The sequence below is a fragment of the Leptidea sinapis genome, chromosome 8 (genome assembly GCF_905404315.1).
Source record: "Leptidea sinapis chromosome 8, ilLepSina1.1, whole genome shotgun sequence".
NCBI classification, from domain to species: domain Eukaryota; kingdom Metazoa; phylum Arthropoda; class Insecta; order Lepidoptera; family Pieridae; genus Leptidea; species Leptidea sinapis.
In genome coordinates, this window is record NC_066272.1 from 9,786,689 (window position 1) to 9,812,646 (window position 25,958).

The following is a 25,958-nucleotide window of genomic DNA, read 5'->3' on the forward strand; positions in this document are numbered from 1 at the left end:
CATGATATTTAATAAAAACCATTCACCATTAATACAATTAGCTAACTTGTCTTGCTGATTCTCATATTTTACAATCAATGATCCTTAATTACATCGTAAATTGCAGATAAAAATAATTTTAAGACTTTCTACGTCGCGATAATCGCATGTGATAATGATTACAATTAAATTTCTAATCACATTAATTGCAGTTCTTATGTATTCGTCTTTGAGTAGTCTTTTTAGTTTTCAACTGTTGCAAATCGAAGCGTACACACATTTTAATAGTTAGTATCTCTCATCTATTAATTGCACTGCCTCTATAAATGAAGAATCAAACCAGACTATTCTAAAAATTGTTTAAATCGTCGACATGACAAAAAAAACCAACGAAATCTTATAGTTTACTTGATTAATGACACTTAAAAGTAAAAATAAAAAAGACTCCTTTAAAAAAACTGACTTCAAAAACTCAAAAGTATAAAATACTTATTATAGATATAATTTAATACACCTCTTCTGCAAATTTTAAGGGTTTTAAGTCGGTGCCAAGCCAAATGTAATAGCAGGTACCTACACTTGCCAAGCGTGACTTTGAGCGGGATAGCTTCGTCTAGAACCAAACAACACAAGCGGGAAAGCACCGACTTAAGCCCTACCAATAGGTAGCACATACAAATAATAGTATTTTACTAACATTAAAGGTATAGGATTTGCATAAGAGGTGTATTAAATTAAATCTCTATTAAGTTTGTTTATACTTTTGAGTTTTTGAAGTCGGTTTTTTAAACGTAGTTTTTTTTTATCTGCAAGCTTCATGTACCCTTCTTGAATCAAGACTTTACAGCCGCGTACTCTAGACCTACCTACAGTCATATAGTCACTCTATGGCGAGCGTAAATGATTATATTTTACAGTCAGAGCATCAGCAAACATTAAAGTTGCACAAAATTATCTCAAAAGAAACGTCTCTCTTAGATATTCATGAAACGTTTGAGATATTATACGCTCATTAATCTTTCAGCTCCTCATTCAACGTGTGTCGAGTTCACTACTGCTTGGTAGTTTTCAACATGTTTAAATTCTCTTTGGTTTTTAACGTTTAGTTAACTGTCATGTTATAAGTGACAGCTCACGTTAAAAAGTTTAACATTCAACTCAGGCCGGTGACAAAGTGTCATTAATACATTATCTTATTTATATGTTACTAATTTAATACGAAGTGAATATGTACCTAAGAAGGTATATATAATTAGATTAATAGAAGTATACGTAATACCGGAAGACGCGGTGCTGGTAGCCCCACACAAGATGGACCGACGATCTGGTCAAGATCGCCGGAATACGTAGGATGAGGGCAGCGCAGAACTGATCGTCGTAGAATATACATAATTGTGAGGCACAGATAATAACTACCAATTAAATGCTCCCAATCTAGGTCTCCTGAAATCGAAAATGAATTTCGGCTGTTCTCTTAAAGATGTCAATTATCTTATTTCTTTTTAAGTATTCCAAATTTTTTTACACAACCGGGAACATCGAAATCAAACTTTTTCTATTTCACGCAACCGTAAAAATCATAATCAAATCTATGCTACCATAATCTCACCGATTCGAAAACGCCTTAAATTTTTTGCCGCATTTTTTTATTGAAGAGGATATGTAATCACCGCGGCCAATACTCTCTTGAAACAATTGTTTAAATTGCCGGAGAAGACACCTAAGCTCTCTAGAAAAAAGCGATTCCCTCGATTGTATGAAACGTGCAGTAATTGATAGATTGACAGATGACGGCTATAATCTTGTAAAAAACGGAGATTTTTTAGATTACATCCTCTTTGGAAAAAGAGTTCTGTCGAAGGAGTAATAACCCCTTCGAAGCTGTGTGTCGTGGAACTATTTTGTCGAACTAATTTCTAGTCGAACGTGTGTTCCGTCTAGCCCTTGTTATGATCGAACTAGTAAATTTATTGAAGTATTTTGATCCTCAGGACGTGTTGTCTCGCCAATATCTGGCACGAGTCTTCATGGATGCCTCGTGTAGAGGCGAAACACGTGTCGAATTGTTTAAAGACAAATATTGGCGGAATTAACACTAAAGAAAACTCAAATCATTTGTATAATCGAACTAGAGTCTTGCCGAAGTAATCGCTTTGTCGAAGTTCATTATGATACTGGTCTGTACTTATTGTGGTTGATGAGGAATAAAATTCACAACGCCGTCTTTGTGCGTTTTATATATAGATGAGGTAGGTAATAATTGAGTTAATGTTGGTTCAGCAGTTTGAGACACGAAACCAGAATACTTAAGCCTGCTAATGTAAATTGTAGGTTGTGGGTCTTATCAGAGATCTGCATGCCAGCCCGTACCTGCAACCCTGCGTTCGAACAACTGACTCTGCATAATCGTGGCAGGAATTATCAATATGTTCAATACAAACAGGATATTTCCGTGACTTTGTATTATGTTATCATTTGTACCTATATATTTGAGAAAGCTTTTTTCCGTTTTTTTCGAATTTTGCTGTAGATGCGATCCCATGTGACAGCAAAAACAAATGATCTATGCCACAAATAGAAGTAATTATTCGTAAGGCCTGCGCAGGCGAGGTTACAAATAATATATTTAATAATAAAATAAAAATAAAAAAGCCTTATATTTCTTACTAAATTAAATAATTTGTACATATTCCTTAAATATTAACATATTATATACAAAATAATCTTATTTCTATAACTTTTAATTTGAAAAAAAAAATTATAATTTTTTTTATTGTAGCTGGAGTAACTTAGGCTACGTTTATTTTAGAAAGATAATGTTGCGATGTTGGCCTAACTCTAAAAATAATTTATATGGCAAAACGACGTTTGCCGGTTCAGCTAGTATAACATAATTTACTTTGTAAGTATTCTCAAAATAAAATTAAGAAAAATTATTCCAAACTTTATCGCTGCAACTCGTTGAAGAGCAAAAAGGCAACCTATTGCTGTGTGTTTCTGTTGTATGTGTAAATATTCATTATGTACACTTAATAATGTAACTCATAATTATTGTAAAATTAACCTTTACACATGAACGACACAAGAATGAGTTTGCCGACTTCCAAAAAAGGAGGAGGTTTTCAATTCGTCGGTATTTTCTTTTTTTTTTTTATGTTTTTTACCTCAAAACTTTCGACTGGGTGAACCGATTTTTATTATTCTTTTTTCATTTGAAGGCTGGTGCTTCCCGAGTGCCCCATTGTAATTTGGTCCAGATCTGACAGTGGAATCCATGAAGAAACCATTAAAGTTGTAAATTTTGCTAGACATACGTATAGCAAAGTGGATGATAAATTTACGAATAACTCAATATCGCGCAAACCGATTTCGATGGTTCTTTTTTTTATTGGAAAGGATATACTTCAAAGATAGTTTGGTGAGAGTTTGGTTAGGTTCTGATTACGTAATGACAGAGTAACGGAACACTGTCTGTAATCAAATTGCAAAGTACTTACGTTCATTGCTGCATTGAAAAATTTAGTATATTTACACATATTTAGACAAATTGTTAGTTAGTGTACTTTAAATTCACTAAAAATCATAAAATAAAAAGTTATTAGATTGTATAAAAATACGCAATTATTTTTATACTTTTTAGTGCACATTATATCTATTGTTTTGGAATAGTATTTTTGAAGGCGGTTGTTTTTTTTGTTAAATTTTTTTTTATTGAATAATCTGGCATTTTGGTTAGTGTTAGTTCTATGTCGCTAGATATAATAGGTTATTTTTGATGATTTTCCCATTTAGGTACGTTAAACTGCCGAAAAAAATACTACCGACGATATAGTTGATTTTGAGAAAGATAACATTAGACCAAATTTTAAATATCAAGTAACTTATTAATAATTAATTTACGAAACCCTCCGCGAAACCTTTCGTGAGTCGAAGCAGCCTTATAATGTTAAAGTGTCCTGTACACATTACAGTGCATTCAATTTACCATGACTATATGCCTGAGACTATGGCAAAATAATAATAATAATAATATTCACACACTTTTACTCAAATTATCTTGCCCCAAAACTAGGCATAGCATATACTATGGGTACAACAAGTCAACGATATATTTATTTTTAATACAATATACTTACTTAAACATACATAAATAAATACAAACATTCATGACTGGGAAACAAACATCCATATTCAACATACAAATGATTGCACCTACCGGGATTCGAATCCGGGACCTCCAGCTTAGTAGTCAGGGTCTCTAACCATTGTATTGTTGTGTATGAATGTGTATAAAAAAAAACCTTATTGAATATACCGCTACTACGTAAAGAGTTGAGCTAATGAGAAGAAGTAGCTAGAAACTGATTGCCACTCTTTTATATCAAGATTTACGAAAATTTATTGAATTAGGCGTTACTTTGCGGAAATCCATAATTATACAAATGATTTAAGTTTTCTTTAGTGATAATTCCGCCAGTATTTGTTTAAAAAAAAAACAATTCGTCATGTTTTTCGCCCCTACACGAGGCATCCTCAGGACGTGTTGTCTCGCCAAAATCTGGCAAGAGACTAAAATAGTCTCTTTATTTTTTCGGAATTAACACTAAAGAAAACTTAAATCATTTGTATAATCAAGATTTACATTTCCATCGATTTACAAATCATTTAAATTACAATATAATATGTAAAATGATGCAACAAACACACTCAAACGTCAAATAGTCAATGTCTTACACGAGTAAGTAAAAAAACTAAATGTAAATTAATACAAAAGTTATTGAGTACAGTAGTTGCATCATCCACACACACCATAAATCAATAAAGGTATTCTGTGAGCATTCTATAAGCGATTATAAATAAATAAACATGTATATATCCATACACATATATATATACACACAATAACGTTTAAGAATCAGAAACCGAGTCCCCGGCAACAGGATCACTCCGCCACCACAAGCAGCACCCGTTCACGAGCATTTACTATCATAAGTGTGTGTGTCCGCAATACAGCTCACAATCAAAACAGCGTATTGCACACAATGATTCGTTATCCTGCGATCTTGAGGTGGATTACGAGGCAAAAATGCAACGGCCGTGACGTGGTTGGCGAATGAACACGACACTAAGGCCAGGTTCCCACTATGGCGGACCGGCAGATTTAAAGGCTAGGTAAAACTGCCGGAAGAGCTAAGGGCTAAAGAATATATTATATGAAGCTGTTCACATTATGCCAGATCCGGAAAAAATACCGAGCCCGGCATTTTTACCGAGCGTTTTGTCACTGCGAAGTGCCGGTTAAACCACCGGACCGGAGTAATGTGAACGATTTTGCGCCGGTATCTGTCCCCCGCTCACCCTGCCCTTGCTTACATGATTCGGCTCGCATTTTCTGATAAAAGTAGACGTGTAGCTTGGACATTCAAGCAAAAACTTTAATTACGCTTGTCCAAGCGACCTGTTCTGTGGGATAAGACCGAAAAAGATCCGGGATCCGGTGTAATGTGAACATTCTGTTCGGTGTCCGATTTCCGTCAGATATACCGGTCGTAGTGGGAACAGGGCCTAAATTTGCTGCTTTATGGAAATCAATCCATGTTCATCCAACCGTGGCATTGGATTGCTTATACAGAATCACGTGAATAAACCATTACTTACTCTATAACGACTTTTACTTTGCAAAAAACACAAATTCTTTACTAAATTGTAACAATTTTGACTATTACTATTATTATGCTGAAGAGTTTTTTATGGAAATAAGCAGGACGTTCAGATGATCTTAGTTGATACACCCTGCCCATTAGAATTCAGTGCCGCTCAGGATTCTTAAAAAACACAAAAATTCTGAGCGGCACTAAATTGCGCTCGTCACCTTGAGACATAAGATGTTAAGTCCCAGTTGCCCAGAAATTTCACTAGCTACGGCGCCCTTCAGACTTTACAGATGCTTACACATTACTGCTTCACGGCAGAAATAGGCGCCGTTGTGATATCCATAATGTAGCCGACATCCTGTGCAAAGGAGCCTCCCACTGGTAAAGAATTACTGTATTATTATTATAAAGCTGAAGAGTATTATTTAGAACTCGCAAATAATTATTTTTGTAAAATAGCGATATTCCCTAGGGAACTGTAAAGGCTATTTAGCATTTGGCTACGTACCTACATATAGCATGCGTTCTAGAACTTTTCTAGCCGTGTGCCCACGTAGTTGTTACTACACGTATTATGTAATTACTATGTTCTACTTGAATATTTATTATTAGTATATATAAAAAAACTCTCACCCGGACGTCTGCTTCATGTATTTTTATTTATTTATTTTAATAATAGTTATTATATATACAGGGCGTCCCAAAGTTATGGGACATGAAGGGAAAGTACGTTAAATATCGTAGATACGGCATTTTACTGAAAGAAGACTTTATGTTATTTTTAAAAGTTAGTAATTCTGCATTCAAAGATTTTTTAATAATTACTTGCTTCGTCTGGGAATCGAACCGACTTAAATGTAAAAAATAAAAACACCCCTACTTTTATGATGCCAATCAAAAGATTGGACAAAAACTAATAACTCTACTTTAGTAACATAGTATTTTAAAAGAAAGGAACAACGTAAAATGTTGGAGTCAAATTTCAAGAAATTTATTTACTACCGACAGCAAAGTTCGAAAAGTAGCGATATTATCATTCCATAGATAAGCATTGATTATTTGAGGCAAGTATTTTTTTGAAAATCTTTGAATGCAGAGATCTCTGAGATCTAAGCACGAACTCAAGCACAGGAAATGGATGTAGAAGTGGTATTCTACATTAGGTGATTGCTAATTAACATTCTTTTGGACTGGTTGTAGCTAATTAATTTCTATGAACGAATTGCCTAAGTACTTAAATACCCGCTTGCTTATTCGTATCCAAATCTAGAAAACTTGACTAGTTTATAACTGCTAAACAATAATTGCTGTGAAGCAATAATGCTAAACGTGTGTTGAAATTGTGGTTCTTACATTATTTACTAAATTATGCTGTCAGATAATTTTATTGACAGAAGATTTTTATGTTTTTTAAAGTTATAACACTCACTTTTGGGATTAATTACATAAATATGACACAAAATTTGAAAATAAAATTTATGAACGATGCGGGACTAATGCGGAAGTAATTTAAGTCATTTTGTTGATCGTTAATGCTTAAAAAGTAATGCAAATGGCCGCCTGAGAAATAGGAAGTCGACGAGAAGGGTTGAGTTACTTTTTTTTTTACATTTTATTATCCGCAAGTTTTGTATTATTTATTCAATTTTAAATGGTAATATTATATTCATTACATAATTTTTGAATATTTACATTTTGTGTAAATGATGCAAATTGGTGGTGCAGAGTCTGGCATGGTCCTGAGCGCCTAAACTATGTTTTGACTTTTGACACTTAACAGCGACATAGCACAGATAATATTTAGTAGTTTAGGTTTGTGCATAATTCATTTACACTAACATCGTAAAAAAATCAAAATATTAGTCTATGGTTACGATTTTGTTACGATAAACGATATGGGATAGGAACATTTGTTATAGTAGGGTAGGTGCGATATATTCGGAGTATTATCGTATCGTTCCGAATATATCGTTGTCAATTTTGCGAGCAGGTTAGAAGATCACAGGTAATTTTCAGTAAATGCCAAATTTAGATCTGTATATATGTAAATAAGAATGAATAAATAATATTATTAGATATACGAATTAAAAATATATTATGTGCATATTTTAATCACGCTATAACTACAGTATAATACGCTTAATAATTCCATTTATAATCATCATCGTCCAGTCATAATGCTATTGTAGTCCAAAGTTCAGATTTAAGTTTGGTCTCGGGTATCTGCGCTGCCCTCATGCAACGAATTCCGGCGATTTGACTAGATCGTCGGTCCATCTTGTGGGGGGCTTACCAACACTGCGTCTGCCCTTTTGCAGTTCTGCCGTTCTACCCCAAAGGTCATCTGTCCGACGAACTATGTACCCTGCCCACTGCCACTTCAGTTTCGCAGTCTACGTTGGATGAGGGCAGCGCATGACCGATTGTCGTGGAGATCTCTGGGGGAGGCCTTTGTCCAGCAGTGGATGTCTTCCGGCTGATGATGATGATAGGTAACTACTAAATTCGTTATAACTAAGTTGTTATACTTAATTGGAACTTTGTTACTCTTCACCTTCAGAGCGTGACGCGTGGCATTGATCTGCTTTTAGAATTAAATAGAATATTTTAAATAGATATTCATTTTGTAAATAGTGACCAAGTCCAAAGACCATTGTCGTGACTCTTCGATATCATTGTAAGCAGATTCTAACTGCATAGAGTTCAAGGCTTACATTACATCATATGAGCTATTTATTACGTTAGTAAAACTTGGACGTGTGCCCTAAGTATTGCGATATTAGTCAGCGCCAAGGTTTAATATGATAATATATACCAATAGCTATTAAAATGAATACAATATGATCTTATTATACTTTACACAAATAAAATTTGAAATCGAAATTTTATGAACGATGCGGGACTCGAACCCACGAGTGCTCTGCCAACTGAGCTAACCGTTCAAGTGACATATCGTCTGAGAACAATGCAAATTAGACTGAATACTACACACTACTTACAACTCTTATGAGTTAGTTTTATCACTCTCACATATTCAGAACACATATTCACATACACTATACTCATATTAAGTATCTATTTAATAATTCATGTATCACAAGGACACATTATTCAGGACTCCTTCTTTTTTATACAATTACCAAATAAAATTTGAAATACAAAATTTTATGAACGGCTACATCTACCCTGTACATTATTTGTGTATTAATCATAGAAGTGAGTGTTATCACTAAAAAAACATAACATATTGTTTAGATTTACAAGTGCGACATCTCAATTTCCTAATATGCAAATACTGGGGTTGAGCAGGTTATCAACTGTAAAGTAGATCCTGTAGATGAAGCCACAACCTGAGAGTTGAACAAAGTATAGGTACAAGATTTTATAGTATTCATTTGTAAAATAGAAATGCTGTAAAGTTTTCTTAAATAAATAAAAACAAAATAATGAATAAAACAACATGATAATTATGAATGTATTATTCAACATCATTCTCACCAGTATTTCAAAATAAATACTCTCAAGTCATAAGCTATCAGGCATGTTTCTAATAAAACGAGTATTGCAGCATATCATACATTATTTCTTAGGAAGAAATTGTGTGGAGAGTGGTACAAGCGACGAGTGACAGCTCACATGACGTATAAGGCTATACAGGTTGCATATCCATGAGACATGTTGATCAAAGTACACTTTCTAAAGATATGGAGGCGAGCATGGTGTCGATACGCCATCGGAAAGCCATGAATCAACTACTTGACACTTATCCGTGATATGCCTTAACGGATTACTTTTAAGATTTATGTAATAGTTACTTTTGTCCCCGACTTTATATTTTCGGATCAGAGAATATAAAAATGCATATAATTTCATGTAGAGTGGGTGGAAGTGGTTAGACTAAGTCGACCTAGGCACGTTTTTCACGTTCAATTTGGCTGTATATTGGGAATGTAGGTCACGGTGGTTGAAAGGGTAAATCTATGGAAGTACAATACGTCTTGTTAACAATTTTTTTATGTCTTTAGATATTGTAGTGTGTATCCTTTTCCTCACACTTGGGATCGTAATGTTATAATCAAACGATTACGTTGCCTTGATACTTCTTTATTTAAATGATTGTAACTAATATTATAATTTAAAACAATTTTTCACACAAGTTCTTTTTTCAAATCATCTATTTGATTGTCTTTTTATTCGCATAATATTCTAATTTGAATAATTTATTATTCCGTATCTTTTCAATCATCCTGACAACAATGAGTTCTTATATGCGGATATGAACTCCTTGATACATCATATCATATTGTGATATCATATAATTAGAAAACAGTTTGTGTTTAAGACTACATGAGAACTTCATCAAGGGGAGATTCGAGCAATTCTTCCTTAGTCAACCAAAGCTGTCCTTATCCAAATGACTGTTAAAAGTTACAAAGTCAAGCGTGACGGGTCAGTCACACATGACTATGCTATATTAAAGTACTCACGGGGCGTCTCTTAAGATGACTCGAACCTCGGACCGGCTGTGTGCTTGTGGGAAGGTGATGAAGGTGAAGATGAAAAAATGAGAAGCACACACTCGCCGGCGAGTGCGGCGATGTATCGCGACTATAGAAGTTTTCACTTCAAACAATTCATCCCAAACAGATAAGTATTTGTGTGTGATTGAGTAATAAAATACGAATATTTTATTATTAGTACAATATTGGGAACATTGACCCTACGAACATGCAGAGCTTCTGAAGATGAGAGATAAGAATACTGTACATAGCAATCACCCGATAAAAGCATCCTGTTAATGAACATTGTCTATATTGCGTTGCCCGTTAGCCAGAATTAAACCGGACGGATCTGGTATTCATTTCTATTGAATTTTATCTTTGAATATTAGATTATTATTAAGTATAAAATAGAGTTAAACTGTAGAATAGTTCCCAATACTGTGTGTCTATTACCCTGTTAAATTATGCTCTGGCTGATACGCTACCTTAGTCAACTCATGTCAACTTTACCCGAACTACCGTTACCTAGCCGAGCGTGATAGCTCAGTCTCATTCATTACCCACAAAAATGCAGTCTTATACTTCAAATTATAATTATGTATTATATAAGTTTCCAGCGCTGATAAGGCTAAAAGAGCCACGGCGTTATTGATTATTTATTACCTACTCAATTAAATTTTGTAATGCATTATTTTTTCGAGTATAACTTAGTTGATTAAGTGTTACTGCTATTATCAACTGGGCTCTGTGCTAAAAAAAATTGGAAGAAAAAAAAATGATTATTTTCGCAAGCGTGTAAATACCTACTTGTAATAATTGAACTCATCAGTTCTCTCATCATGATCTGTGGATCTTTGATTAAAACCATTTTCGTTCACCATGTGGATAATTGAAGGGCGCCGTTGCTAGTGAAATTACTGGGCAAATGAGACTTAACATCTTGTGTCTCTAGGTGTAGTGCAGTGATTATTTTTGGGTTTTTCAAGAATCCTGACCGGCACTGCATTGTAATAATAATAATAATAATAATAATTTATTTCGGACACTATACATTAGTTAGTATTAGTTATTAAGTTAGTAACAATTTTTCTTAGACTAAGTTAGTAATGTTAGTGGTAGTGTTAGTAATTGTATGTTAGTTACAATTTATCTTAAAAATTATGTTAGTAAGGTTAGTTATTTTCACAATAAGTTTCACCTAGCTAGAGGCGCATGCAAACCTATCCAATGCCTCAGCAGTGGGGAGTCCCACCTGCATGCCAACGCGCTTAGGACAGTGTCATGTAAGGGGTAGGGCGTATCAATTACCATCAGTTGAACGTACAGGTCATCTCGTCCCTTATTTTCATAAAAAAAAACTACTAAGTTCTACAATAATAGGACCTAATATTTTAGAAAGCTTAAAGCTACTTCAAAGGTTCCCTTGATGATAAACATGGTATTCTCCTGGATATTATTATACAAAGGTTTAGTGAGAAGTATCCTGGAGTATTGCTCAGTGATTTGGTCTCCAATTTATAATGTTCACCGTGATAGAATAGAGTCAATTCAGCGGCGGTTTGTAAGAGTTCTTTGTAGCAGGTTGGGTGTTAGACGTAAAATTCCCGAATACTCTGAACGCTTACGTAAATTTAACTTGCATAGTCTTGATAAACGGAGATGGGTATCTGATATGTGCGTCTTACATAACATTGCGAATGGTTTTATGGATAGTCATCTATTAAGTTTGATAAACTTTAAAGTTCCAACACGATCTGTGCGTATTCCATGTTTATTTTCGATCAATTTCTCAAATAATAATGTATCGCATAACAACCCGATTATGAGAATTTGTAGAGAATTTAACGAAGTGTGTGCTGATTTTGATATATTCTTTACAAATGTAGACATTTTTAAAAATACTCTTTATAAAACTTTCTAGTTTATCTAAAATAATTTAATGTTTAACTAAATTTCGTTATACTGTAATTACTATTGTGTCCACTTATTAATTTTTTATTTTATTTTTTTTTTACTGTATTTGGTGAATGATGTGTACAATTTTAATTGGATCTCAGGATCATAAAAATATGCTGTACTTGTTATTAGATGATAGTTTTATCTTGTTATCTGTTATTGTACCTACTTGTAAATAAATAAATAAATGACATTACGAATATCAATTTTCATTATTTTCTTATTTGGGCTGTAATAAATTTATATGAAGCAAGACACATTTATAAAGCGTGAAATAAAATTACACAAAAGAAGTACCTACCTATGTGATAATTGGTATAAATTAACTTGGTGTGAAATATTAAGTTATTGTTTCTTTTGTATACGAAGTAATATTTGACAAAATTAAAATTAATTGCTGTGTGTAAAGTGGGTTAGCTCTGTTGTGAATATAAGGCTCATGAGAAAGTTTGAAACATTGTCTGAGTTATCATTGGACGTAGTTCCTGAAAAACGTTCCAAGCCACAATCATCACATTTTAAGGCGAAGAGTAAACAGAAAACACGCAAACATGGTGTTTTTAGACAAGTTTTGTGGTGAAAGTATAGCATTTCGAGCTATGAACACTACTTAATCCTGTTACACATATCCTTAAGTCTTATTTGTAGGTTGCTAATGCTTGCTGTTGGTTATAGTTAACACTGCCGAGCCTTTTTGAACTACCACATTTCTTTGAAGTTAAACAAGTTTTTTGGCATGGCGTGACGCATTTTTTTGGTACTTCTCTCAGAAAAGTTATTCTTATAGCTTGTACTTTTTTGTGTAGGTTCATTTATTCAGATTAGTAGTGAATAACGAGGATTGTAAGCATATAAACTGTTTTCCACGCAAGAATTTTGAAAATATTGGCTTTGTTACATCGATGGCGGGCCGGCAGCTGTGAACTCATATCGCTCAAGGTCGCTGGCATTTAGTGTCGCCTTAAGCAATTCGTGTTTAAAGTTTAATAAGTATTAGTGTATTCCATACATGTGGGTTGGGCTACTGAGGATGTTATATATATAGTGACAGAATGGCTGCCATTTTTTGTCAGTCTGTTAATATGAATCACTTGACCAGTTTTGTATTCTTACTCAATTTCGACATTATTGTGGTTTGGAACGTTTTTCTGGAATTACGTCCAGTTTATAAGTAAATATTTATCCCTACTCTGTTGTTATATTTAAATATATTTGATGGTTGGTTTTTTCAAAACCACACCATAGTATCTATAAATTTAACAACCAAGCTACCAAAGTTATGAATGAACGTTTCCTACATAATTATTAAAGTAAACTATTTTTTTTTTATGAAAATAAGGGTCGAGACGGGCAGGACGTCCAGCTGATGGTAATTGATACGCCCTGCCCATTACAATGCAGTGCCGCTCAGGATTCTTGAAAAACCCCGAAAAATCTGTACGGCACTACAACTGCGCTCGTCACCTTGAGACATCAGATGTTAAGTCAGTCATACTAAACAATTTGTTATGTTTTTAAAGTGATAACCCTCATTTCTAGGATTAATACACAAATAAAACTAGAATACAAAATTTTATGAACGATGCGGGACTCGAACCCAAGGCTTCTAGCGTGTAATGTAGATCCTGTAGATGAAGCCACAAACGGAGACGTGAACAAAGCATACAACATGTATATTATTTTCAAAAAAAAAACTTTCAGCAATAAAATAAACTGAGACGCACATTATTAAATAATTAAGTTATTAAGTTGTTTATATCAGTCAACTTTTAAGGCTGGGGACCAAGCCAACCGCCTTGAGGAACCGAGCGGAGCTAGGTTACCTCTCTCGCACAAGATCGCCATAGTTTTAATTCGGAATTCGAAGCATTTTTAATTTATTACAAACATAATACAATTTTCTTTACAAAACTAACAAAACTATGTCATTTTACATTAATTAACATGGCTCCAACTGTAAAAGTTAGAGGTAGTTTGCTGAATTTTTTCGCAGTCTAAAAAAAATTGATATGTTATGAATAAATAAATTTTCGTCTTCCAAAAATATAAGCTTTATATATAGAAATGGTTTCAATTATGCGCTATTTTGGCGATTTCTTGAGATAGCGGCCTTAAATACGCACGAAAAAGCTCGTAAGTGATATGGCCTATGATTACGTCACGCCTCAGCAATCAGTGATAAAAAAACCAAAAGTTCAATCGCCGCTGTCATGATTATTGAGCCATGACGTCATTCATGTTTCACTAAACATGACCGTTTGTATATTTTATTCTTGTATTATAATTAATATATTTTTAATTAAACAGATTAAATTTGTAACCAATATTTATGAACGATGCAGGATTCGAACCCGCGACCTCTCAAGTTCTATCTGTATAAGTAATCCCAGAAGTGAGGAATACCACTTTAAAAATAACAAGTTGTTTATATATATCAATATTTATATTAAATGTGGATAATATTATAAAATCTTTTCATGCCTTTATTTTTCCTAAAATCATTTATTTTTCGATTATTTAATACTGGTATAATCTCTCTCCATTATGCGAAATTCGTCTCTAACCTACATACATACATACATAAAATCACGCCTCTTTCCCGTAGGGGTAGGCAGAGACCACTTTTTTCCACTTGCTACGATCCTTACATACTTGTTTCGCTTCGTCCACTTTCGTTATTCCTTTCATACATGGTCTCCGGTTTAGGGTACTCTTGACCTGGCCTTTTTTCAAGACGTCCTTGATTTGATCTTGAAACGTCCGCCTAGGTCTACCCCTTCCAACACTTTCATTCACACTGGCCTTATACACTTTCTTCGTCTCTAACCTTGATATATATTATATTGAGAAGTTGCCAATCATCAAATCGCCACCTGTGTTCACAAATCTAGAGTATCTTTCTTCACTCAATACATGACATACAAAAACTATCAACAGGCTATAAGCATAATAATTTTCCCTCCAATTCTATGAATAAAGCAAGAATTTCTATTTTTTGTCTCCTTAGATGTGGCAATTTCAAAACGCATAATTTCTTTTTCTCTAGATACTATAGAAGGAAAATAGTCTCTCAAAGAAAAATTTAAAGAAATCAATATTATGACTGTTCATTGTCAGTTCATTTATGAAAATTTACTATACGTTTACAAAAATCGTCATCTTTTTGCTCTTAATAGTGATTTTCATTATTATAACACTAGAAATAAGGGATTGCTTGTAACTAATTCTAGTAGGATTCATAAGATACATAATAGCTTTAAGGGTAAATATATACACTTCTATAATAAAGTCCCAGCCACTGTTCAGGCATTATCTAATAAATAAATAAATTTAAATGTTTTATAAAAAAAATGGCTCTGTCGTAAATCCTATTACTCCACTGCTGAATATCTAAATGATCGGACAGCCTGGGACTAGATTGTGATTATTTTATAGCGATAGAAATGACTGTACAATATTGTATATTTTTATTGAAAAGAGCGCAAAAAAAAATGCTGGAAGAGTTTCTTATGCCGCTTCTTCTCTCTCAGAGTGCCATTTGTTTCCGAAGCGGTAGTAATATCTAGTAGTTATTAGAAATGACATCAAAAAGACTTCTAAAGGAATCAAATTTGAGAAAATAAGTGCCTTTTTATGCCTTCTAAGATACAATATAATCGCATGGGTTACCCACGCGATTAGATTACTAACCAATCTCTTGGCAAAAAAGAGAGTTATAGTTTGACGGTAAATCAATGTCAGTTGGATCACGAACGAAGTACTGATATGGTCAAATGTCTGGCCATGTGTCAATGAAAATCAGTAACGAATACATTATGTCCTTAAATGACTCGAGTTGGACGAAAAGAAATACCTACAGCGTTGATATTCAATCTATCATAATACTGACATCTGACGTTGCACCTTTCTGATCACCTGTGTAAATCCTCTACTATATACCACTGGACTGGTGGCTGTCAAACTACTTTTGTGCCTGTTTGATTGCCAATTGAGTGCCAATTTCTGCCGTGAAGCAGCTTCAGTTCGGTCTGAAGGGGCCGTGGCTAGTGAAATTACTGGGCAAACGAGACTTAACATCTTATCTCTCAAGGTGACGAGCGCAATTGTAGTGCCGGTTTTTCAAGAATCCTGAGAGGCACTGCATTGTAATGGGTAGGGCGAATCAATTACCATCAGCTGAACGGCCTGCTCGTCTCGTCCCTTATTTTCATAAAAAAAAATGAAAATGTTTTGTGATCAATTCCCAGTTCATCAGCTAGGTATATCGTAATTACTGACTTGCCATTCTTGCAATCGACTTTTTCCAAAATGGCGTCCATCATATCTATAACAGGGCAACCACAGCAAGGTGCATCTTTGACATCAAAATTCCCGGATTGAAAACGTGCGTTTTATATTTTCCTTTGCGTTAAACATTTTGAAATGTATTGAATTTCTACATAAGATTTGATCATTCTATCAGAAAGGAAAACAAAAAATATAGCTAGAAACAATCTTTTACTAATTTGTTTCATTTTATTACTTTTTTATTTACATCAAAACCGGCCAGATACAAATAGTAAAGCCAAAGAAATTTATTTCAAGTTTCCACATACTATATGCGAAATCATTTTTCCCAGACCTATTACAAATATAAATTAAGAATATAACCATCATCAATTTGAAAGACATGTTGTTTAGTAAATGTAAAGTTTTTAGGTCACCCGATGATACAGCAAAAAGCCGTTAGGTATTGACACGACAAAATATTTAAAGAGTCGTTAGCAGATAATAAAAACTTACTAACACATGACCGGAAATTGCAAATATACTTAGAAGCTAACGTTTTGATCGTACAAATCGAGGTCAATGAATAAAACAGCTTCCATCCTTTACAATTCATATTTGCAAAGAAAGTCTACTAAAAAGATATTGGCTAAGGAACATGTTTGCACTTGGCACTTGGCACGGATGTCATCACATAAAAACGTTACTTTCGCCAATGCCTCAACCGTAATGTAAACAGTAGACAAACGCTTTCCACTTAAGAGTCAAAGGACGACTATTGTGCTCGGCGAAAGTTGTGCCAAAACAAAAGATTATTGCACAAGGATCAATTGTGACATTGTATTCAAGTGGAAACAAATTTTTGGAGAATATTTACCTAAGATGACCGTAAGATCACTTAAGGCCGTTTTCAATAACGTATCTCTAGTTGCGGATACATTGCTGTCACCGTTTATTGACAAGATCTTATCTATCCATAGTTATGTCCAATATAGTTATAGTCATAGAAATCTAAATAATATTAAGATTTCTATGGTTATAGTACAATGCTTTATGTCGATAGGTTACTGAAATGTATGTAAGCGTAAAAGGATAGATTTGTCTACCTCTAGTAAAATTAATAAAACTCGAACGGCTGGCTCAGTTGGGAGAGCACTCGCACGGAAGGCGAGAGGTCGTGGGTTCGAGGCCCGCATTGTTCATAAAATTTTTGTTTTCAAATTTTATTTGTGTATTAATCCCAGAAGTGAGGGTTATCACTTTAAAAACATAACAAATTGTTTACCTCTAGCCAGTTACCAGTAGCCACTAAGGATAGATAGGTTATTGAAAACAGCCGTTAGTTGACTTTCTTGCCCATTCTGACCGAAATATAAAAAATTCTGAGTGTGTGTAGATTAGTCTAAGGTTTTCAAATTATACATTTTTAAGTATGACCTAGATATGCAGGGGTTTTTATTAAAATCTTCGAAAAGAAGAAACACTAAAGTAGGTACAATCTAATGAAATACTAATGGCCATCAAAAGTATACCTCGACACGATGCTCGCATCTAAATGAGCAGTTCATTGCTCTGCAGACAATTCCCTCTATCAACGAGGGCCATTCAATTCACTCGCCCGCATGTTATGTTCATTAGCGCTGTCGGCAAATTACCGACGCCATTTTGATATGCAGTAATAAATTGAGGGTATGTATTTTATTGAAGGGGTCATAAATTTTATGGTAATATTAGAAAAATTTAACGGTAATAATTTGATAATTTGATCGTAACTGAATAAGGCAACTTTTTGCAATATCCCAGATTCAACATGCCCGTGTCCAAGGAAGTGTCCGTGTTCACGCATATTTGGAGTATCCCGTCATATTGACCAGAAATATTACTAAAGAAAGTATCGAAAGCAGAACCGTGAAAATCGCAGGAGACAATATTATAATTCCTATTATTCTGCTCTGCTCACTGTCTCTGGCAAAACCAAAGCGTAGCGGGCTATAAAGTTGGGTCGCACTTATCTACCATTTCACCAGTTTGTCTGTGTATGGAGAGAGCTATTTGATCGTTAGACTAGTTCACGTGGTAAATGTACTTTTTACGGCCGTTCCCTATATTTAGTATATGTCTTACTTGAGATAAAGATCGTAACTATCCTTGGCTTTTCTGTCCCAATAAAATTATCGACGGTAACTCACCTTATCCGTACACGCTGTCTGTCAATGGGACGACGTATAGCTTACCAGCAATAGAAGTTTGTATAGAAATTGCAATTCACGCGTCCCAATATAAGGCGATTAGGATGACTTATCGGGTATATTGGGACGGCTTCAGATTATTGACAGCTAATTACTGACAGTAGAAGGTAGTAATTTATCTCCATCTGTAGATAGTATAATGGAAACGGCCGATAGTAGACTGTTTGATCAGTTAAAAAGATCCTTTGTATTTTTTTCATTATATATGACTGAAGGATTGCGTAAGCAGTACGTTCATCGTTTGAAAACAAACTGAATCATAAATGAAATTTTCACAAACTATAAGGGTCAACTGAATAAATGAGAAATTTAACAATCGAATTTTCGGTCTTTAAGTACCTATTGTCTCTGAATACGTTCTTTTATGACGATCGAAAAACGCAGTAGCTACTACACTTCATGCATCACGCTCTGCTGAAGAACTGATGTCTTCACACGTACAGTACATTTTAAATTAGCCGCTATTCCAAGGGCAAACAGTTTAATTTAACTTGTATGTCCTCAGACGCGAGGTAAGCATGTTTTTCAACGCGGTGTCCTTCAGCCTACCTTGTTGTTACTTACCCACGTTATTTTCATTTTAATTCGTGTCCCCGTTCTGTCCGTTTGTGACTTTCTAGTGACATTGCATTTCAAATAATACTCGGTAAGTGATTAAATTTACATAAATAAATATGATATGTAGTCTGGAGTTGTGTATGCATCATTTAACAGTGAGAGGCTCCTTTGCACAGGGTGATGCAGCAGGGCGTTCAGCTAATGATAATTGATACGACCTGCCCATTACAATGCAGTGCTCAGGATTATTGAAAAATCCGAAAATTCTGAACGGCACTACATTTGCGCTCGTCTCCTTTGCACAGGATGCCGGCTAGATTATGGGTACCACAACGGCGCCTATTTCTGCCGTGAAGCAGTAATGTGTAAACATTATTGTGTTTCGGTCAGAAGGGCGCCGTAGCTAGTAAAATTACTGGTCAAATGAGGCGGGGGCAATTGTAGTGCCGTTAAAAATTTTCGGATTTTTTGAATTATCCTGAGCGGCATAACATTGTAATGGGCAGGGCGTATTAATTACCATGAGCTAAACATCCTGCTCGTCTCTACCATATTGTCATAAAGAAAATCATGCGGAAACTACTCAATTGATGTCGTTAATGTTTTTTTGACCTTTCGCCCTTATTTAAAAAGCAATTATCAAGATATCAGTCCTTCTGTACTTATTATTTAAGAATTTTGATTAGGATTCTGCAGAAAAAGATCATTAAATTGAGAACGAATGTAACTGAATGGTCAGGAAGGCCCCTTGTAATAAATAATCGGTTCATGTAGGTACTTAGTTCCATCGTGCATATTCATGTGAAACCTTGGAGTTATGAACAATTAATGTTCCTATTGTTGTTTTTTCATCGTAAAGTAACCTTGTTTCCGCAGCGGTAGTAAGTAAAAAAATCATGATCCGGTCAAAAGAGATAATAAACTAAACAAAAACCGTAAGGCATTTTTTATGTTAACGTTAATATAGATTGGGGAAGATTATAAGAGAGGACAGGTAGAAGTGAGTAATTCGTTAAGTATATTTTTTATGCTTAATAACCAATTTGAATAAAACACAATATGAGGGGACTCTAGTCATTATTCTCGCAAAAAGGTAAAAAAGCGTAGCGTGCCGCGGCAGCGGCCGGCGTGTTCTAGAGCTGAATCAGCTCTTGTTCACTACTATTTCAACAATCATTTCAGATGGAAAATTACTTATATGCTCCAATGTTTACTATTATTGTTTTGCAAATTGCGTATCAAAAAAATTGTTTTTGGTAGATCTATCTATGATATCTAGATATATCTATGAGATAAGAGATTATGCTCGTATATTAAACAGGTGATAAAGTTTGTCATTATGAACATAATGACTCCGGGGTGGTTGTAGTTCGATATTACATAAAAGCACGTAATGGTATAAAGGCCGGAAATGCTCTTGTTACTTTGGCCTGTGGACACCATAAATTGATCCACAGATTCGTTTGCCCTCCTATTTCATAAAAAAAAGAAAAACACGAGGCTGAGTGATAATAACGAACGTAATAATATCTATTTGACGTGTCTTGACACGCGGATCACAATCACTATGCTAACCAACCCACCTGCCACAAAAACATGGCTGGTACTCGTACACGGTCGAATGTTTTTTAAACGAATATTAATATCGAAGCCGTCATTTTTTCTATTCGATGTCGCAATAAAAACCGCAGATAAGATGCAGGTGATAAGGCAAGACTTGCTAATAATTTATATACTTTGAAGCCTTAATACTACTACAACTTTAAATGTAATGAACTTGTCGAAAAAAATTTAGAACTACCCTCTATTTTAAGCAACTCACGTGTGAGCAACACAAAGTGTAATACAAATCGCAAGTGTAAGACGTACCTTTATTGATTTATGGTGTATGTGGATGATGCAGCTACTGTACTCAATAACTTTTGTATTAATTTACATTTAATTTTTTGACTTTGATGTTTGAGTGTGTTTGTTGCATCATTTTACATATTATATTGTAATTGAAATGATCTGTAAATCTTGATATAAAAGAGTGGCAATGCGTTTCTTGCTACTTCTTCTCATTAGCTCAACCCTTTAACCCTTTCAATAAGAAAAAAAAATTTTTTTTGACATTCATAAGTGTCATTTCCGTGACCTACGTGAATAAACTGATTTTGATTTGATTTGATTTTGATTTAGCTTGACGCACACTAAACTAATATTCTTGGCCTGTTTTTACCGGTTCTCTTACAGCAAGAGACTATCTAGACATATAAATTATCTAACGTAGTGAAGTATAAAATCGATACAATCCCTGTCCACTATTAATCAGTCAAAACACTACTGACAGCTCTCTAGGAAAAAAAGGCTCGCTTCGTACATTTGATGGAATTACGCTTGGTTGGTATTCTTTTTGTTTGTCATGTATATTACACATTCCAAGCTGTTGTTAACATTTGACTTGTTCTGCTTGATTGAATTGCATTTGAAACTTAGATTAAGGCGAAGAGTAAGCGGAAAACACGCAAACATGGTGTTTTTAGACAAGCTTTGTGGTGGAAGTATAGCATTTCGAGCTATGAACAATACTTAATCCTGTTACACATATCCTTAAGTCTTATTTGTAGGTTGCTAATGCTTGCTGTTGGTTATAGTTAAGACTGCCTAGCCTTCTTGAACTACCACATTTCTTTGAAGTTAAACAAGTTTTTTGGCATGGCGTGACGCATTTTTTTGGTACTTCTCTCAGAAAAGTTATTCTTATAGCTTGTACTTTTTTGTGTAGGTTCATTTATTCAGATTAGTAGTGAATAACGAGGATTGTAAGCATATAAACTGATTTCCAAGCAAGAATTTTGAAAATATTGACTTTGTTACATAGATGGCAGGCCGGCAGCCGTGAACTCATATCGCTCAAGGTCGCTGGCATTTAGTGTCGCCTTAAGGATTGCGCGCGAACTAGATACTGCACTACCTAAGAACAATAACCTTTTTTATTACGGCAACTATTAGATGCTTGTGTGTGTGGCATCTTGACACTCATTGGCATCTTTAAAATTTTTCGTAACATACGCTTCGTGTTACTTTACATTGAAGTTAATAAAATACAAAATACTTATTGATCATATGTGATCCCAGTGTCTTTTTTTTGTTTGTAGTAGGTATGATTTATACTAAGTTTTACTACGCAACCCCGCATTTTAGTTTCAATTATTAGCAAAGTTTAACAGAACATGTGGGCACGTCAACGTCACACATTGTTCGAATAGTATTAGTTGCCGCTCTTTGCGAATATGCCTGATATCTAGTTGGAGCATAGCGGAGACCAATCCTTAATCTATGATTTGAAAATTGTACTTTTTTAGAACACATAAGTAATCTAAACACTATTCTATGTATTCGATTCGTTCGAAATCCTACCTAGGCAGTTGTATCAATTAATTACTAAGCTTTGGATGTTCAGACTGTAGAAGATTGAAGAAGAGTGCGATTATCGATACACACCGGTTATCCCTAGTATGGCTGGTCTATTTTTACGAAAATAAGGGACGAGACGAGCAGGACGATCAGCTGACTGTAAGTGATACGCCATGCCCAATACAATGCATCGCCGCTCAACAATTTTGAAAAACTCAACTGCGCTCGTTACTTTGAGACATAAGATGTCAAGTCTCATTTGCCCAGTAATTTCACTAGCTACGGCGCCCTTCAGACCGAAACACAGTAATGCTAACACATTACTGCTACACGGCGGAAATAGGCGCCGTTGTGGTACCAATAATCTAGCACTGCTCTGTCGCACTGCGGGAAATGAATACATATTTGAAAATAATCTTTAATAGATGTTTATTGCTCATCCATTATATAATAAGTTTATTAAATCCGATAAATGAATTGTTAGAAGTCGTTAATAAGTCGAGATGTTAAATCGAAGTTTGATATCGACAAGATAAGTGTGCGCATTAATAAAAGTACGCAAGATTAACTAACCTCTTATAGTAAATCTAAGTCGTTACATAATATTATAATCAAAAGATGTAACAGCCGTTTATTAGTTACATAAGATAATGCCAAAGCGATAGGCGGACGTCAATTATCGACTCTAAAAGGTAATGTTATAATTTATCAATAGATATTCATTGCGTGTTTAATTATGTTAAACGACAGACAGGTGGAGATATACGTTAAGGTATAGTTTATATATGTGGGTATTAATATTTAATTTTAAATGAATATATCCTACAAATGATTTGAGTTTTCTTTAGTGTTAATTCCGCCAATATTTGTCTTTAAACAATTCGACACGTGTTTCGCCTCTACATGAGGCATCCTCAGGACGTGTTCTCTCGCCAAAATCTGCCACGAGACTGAAACGGATTTAAATTAACACTAAAGAAAACTCAAATCAATTGTATAATTATGGATTTCAGCAAAGTAACGCCTACTTCAATAATTTTTTTTTTGAATATATCCTATCGTTGGGGCAGTAAAGTTCTCGAATGGCGACCACGTTGGATGAGGGCAGCGCAGGACCGATCGTTCTTTTTAATTTTATTGCATGCTTATTTAAATTAGCCGAATAGAAGACACTAATACACATTTTAAAACTGATAATGTGTAGGTACTGTATTCGACGCAATATATATATTTAATTAAATTTTATTTCTTTCCATTACTTTTAGCGGCAATACGCGCTGTTAAAAGGTCGTATGCAGTTCTTTTGACATTGAAAAAAATTTTCGAGTGCAGTAAAACCAGATGCTTAATGATAAGACCTATCCATTACAATGCAGTGTCGCTCAGGATTCTTAATTGAGTGGGAGGCTCCTTTGCACAGAATGCCGGCTAGATTATGGGTACCACAACGGCGCCTATTTCTGTCGTGAAGCAGTAATGTGTAAACATTACTGTGTTTCGTTCAGAAGGGCGGCGTAGCTAGTGAAATTACTGGGCAAATGAGAGTTAACACCTTATGTCTCAAGGAGACGAGCGCGATTGTAGTGCCACTCAAAATTTTTGGATTTTTCAAGAATCCTGAGCGGCACTGCATTGCAATGGGCAGGGCGTATCAATTAACATCAGCTGAACGTCCTGCTCGTCTTGTCCCTTATTGTCATAAAAAAAAATTGAACGTAAAATTGTTAGCGGCATCACAGTTATTTCGCTTATCACTTGACTTGAATTTTACCAACCAAACGAAACATGATAATGGTAGCTCATTCCTGCTCCAGGTACTTGTAGAGTGGTGTTTTGACTGAGAACTTTTGAAAACTCGTGTAGAAAAATATATACAGTGTCAATATAAAAGTTTAATATTTTCGTCATTATATTTTGTGTTTTAATATAAACTTTCGCAGTGTCTACCCATTCGAGTTTCGAGTTTCTCATCGAGTATTCAAATCCTCGTTATAATATTTTTTTTTCGCACAGGTAGTTACGAATAATAGCGTGTGTCACTCGAAGCCACAGTAATTTGCTCTTCTTTTGCGAGCAGCGGATATTGATTTCAAAGCAAAGTGTAACGCCCTCGAGGAACAAAACATCACTTTGTTCAATCATAAAACCAAGTAACTTTTTTGTATCATTATTTTTATGACCAGATCAGTCATGTTATGTTATGCGTCGGCCGCTTAATTGATAAATTGTCCGGTGAAACTAGACTGCTGATTGATTGCCAAACTAAGTGGTTAATTAAGACTTAGGTAACGTGGAACCGTGGCGAATTATTGAAAATTGAATTCGTGGTCGCCGCGCACGTGACTTGCTCCATCTGATGCGTGTTTCCTGATGTTTTATTGATGTGTTTCTTTCTTCTTTCATTTTTGCGTGACTTAGTGTCGGGGCCGATGAAACGCCTTCTCATCTTCTCTGAAATTGCGGCCCACTAATGCATAAGCGTAACACCATCCTTGGCGTCTATACCCTACTCCCAGATGCTGTTTGTAATACTTGCGTCAAGAACATACTGCAGTTCACAAATGCGGCAGGGCTTGACGACGTGCTATAAGTATGAATGGCGAACACAATAGTTCAATTCTGGACGCGGTGTTACTAGGACCCAATCAGGACTTGCCCTATAGCCACCCTCTGCAAATAATAAATAATAATAAGGCATAAAAGGCATTTATTTTCTCAAAATTGTTTCCTTTAGAATTCTTTTTGGTGTCATTTCTAATAACTACTAGATACTACTACCGCTTCGGAAACAAATGGAGCTCTGAGAGAAATAAGCGGCGCAAGAAACTCTCCCAGCATTCTTTTTTTTTGCGATCTTTTCAATAAAAATATACAATATAGCTGACCCGGCAAACGTTGTTTTGCCATATAAAGTATAATTCACGCGATAGTTTTATAAGTAATAAAATATTGCCTATATTATAGCCTGTACATCATTTTGTTCTATTGTCAATAGTTTTTGCAGCGCACGCAAAAATAGGTTTTCGATTTTACACCTTGTGTTACAAAATAGCAATTTTATTACGGATCCCTAATTTAAAAAAAAAACATAGCCTATAGCCTTCTTCGATAAATGGACTACCCAACACTGAAAGAATCATTCAAATCGGACCGGTAGTACCAGAGATTAGCGCGTTCAAACAAACAAACAAACAAACACTGCAGCTTTATAATATTAAGTATAGATTGTACAGTCATTTCTATCGCTATAAAATAATCACAATCTAGTCTCAGGCTGTCCGATCATTTAGATATTCAGCAGTGGAGTAATAGGATTTATGACGGAGCCATTTTTTTATAAAACTTTTAAATTTATTTATAGATAATGCCTGAACAGTGACTGGGACTTAAGTGTC

The 25,958-nt window shown here is 34.7% G+C and overlaps 2 protein-coding genes across 11 annotated transcripts in view; both read left to right on the forward strand.

Moving 5' to 3' along the window:
• The window catches only part of LOC126965614 (uncharacterized), a 136,364-nt gene extending 122,429 nt beyond the window's left edge, over positions 1-13,935 (forward strand). The window contains exon 5 of the transcript XR_007729566.1: positions 13,910-13,935. The gene's annotated coding sequence lies outside the window, so the exon portion shown is untranslated. The remainder of the gene's footprint in view (positions 1-13,909) is intronic.
• LOC126965602 (uncharacterized) overlaps positions 1-25,958 on the forward strand; it is a 160,628-nt gene that overhangs the window by 55,110 nt on the left and 79,560 nt on the right. The window lies entirely within an intron of this gene.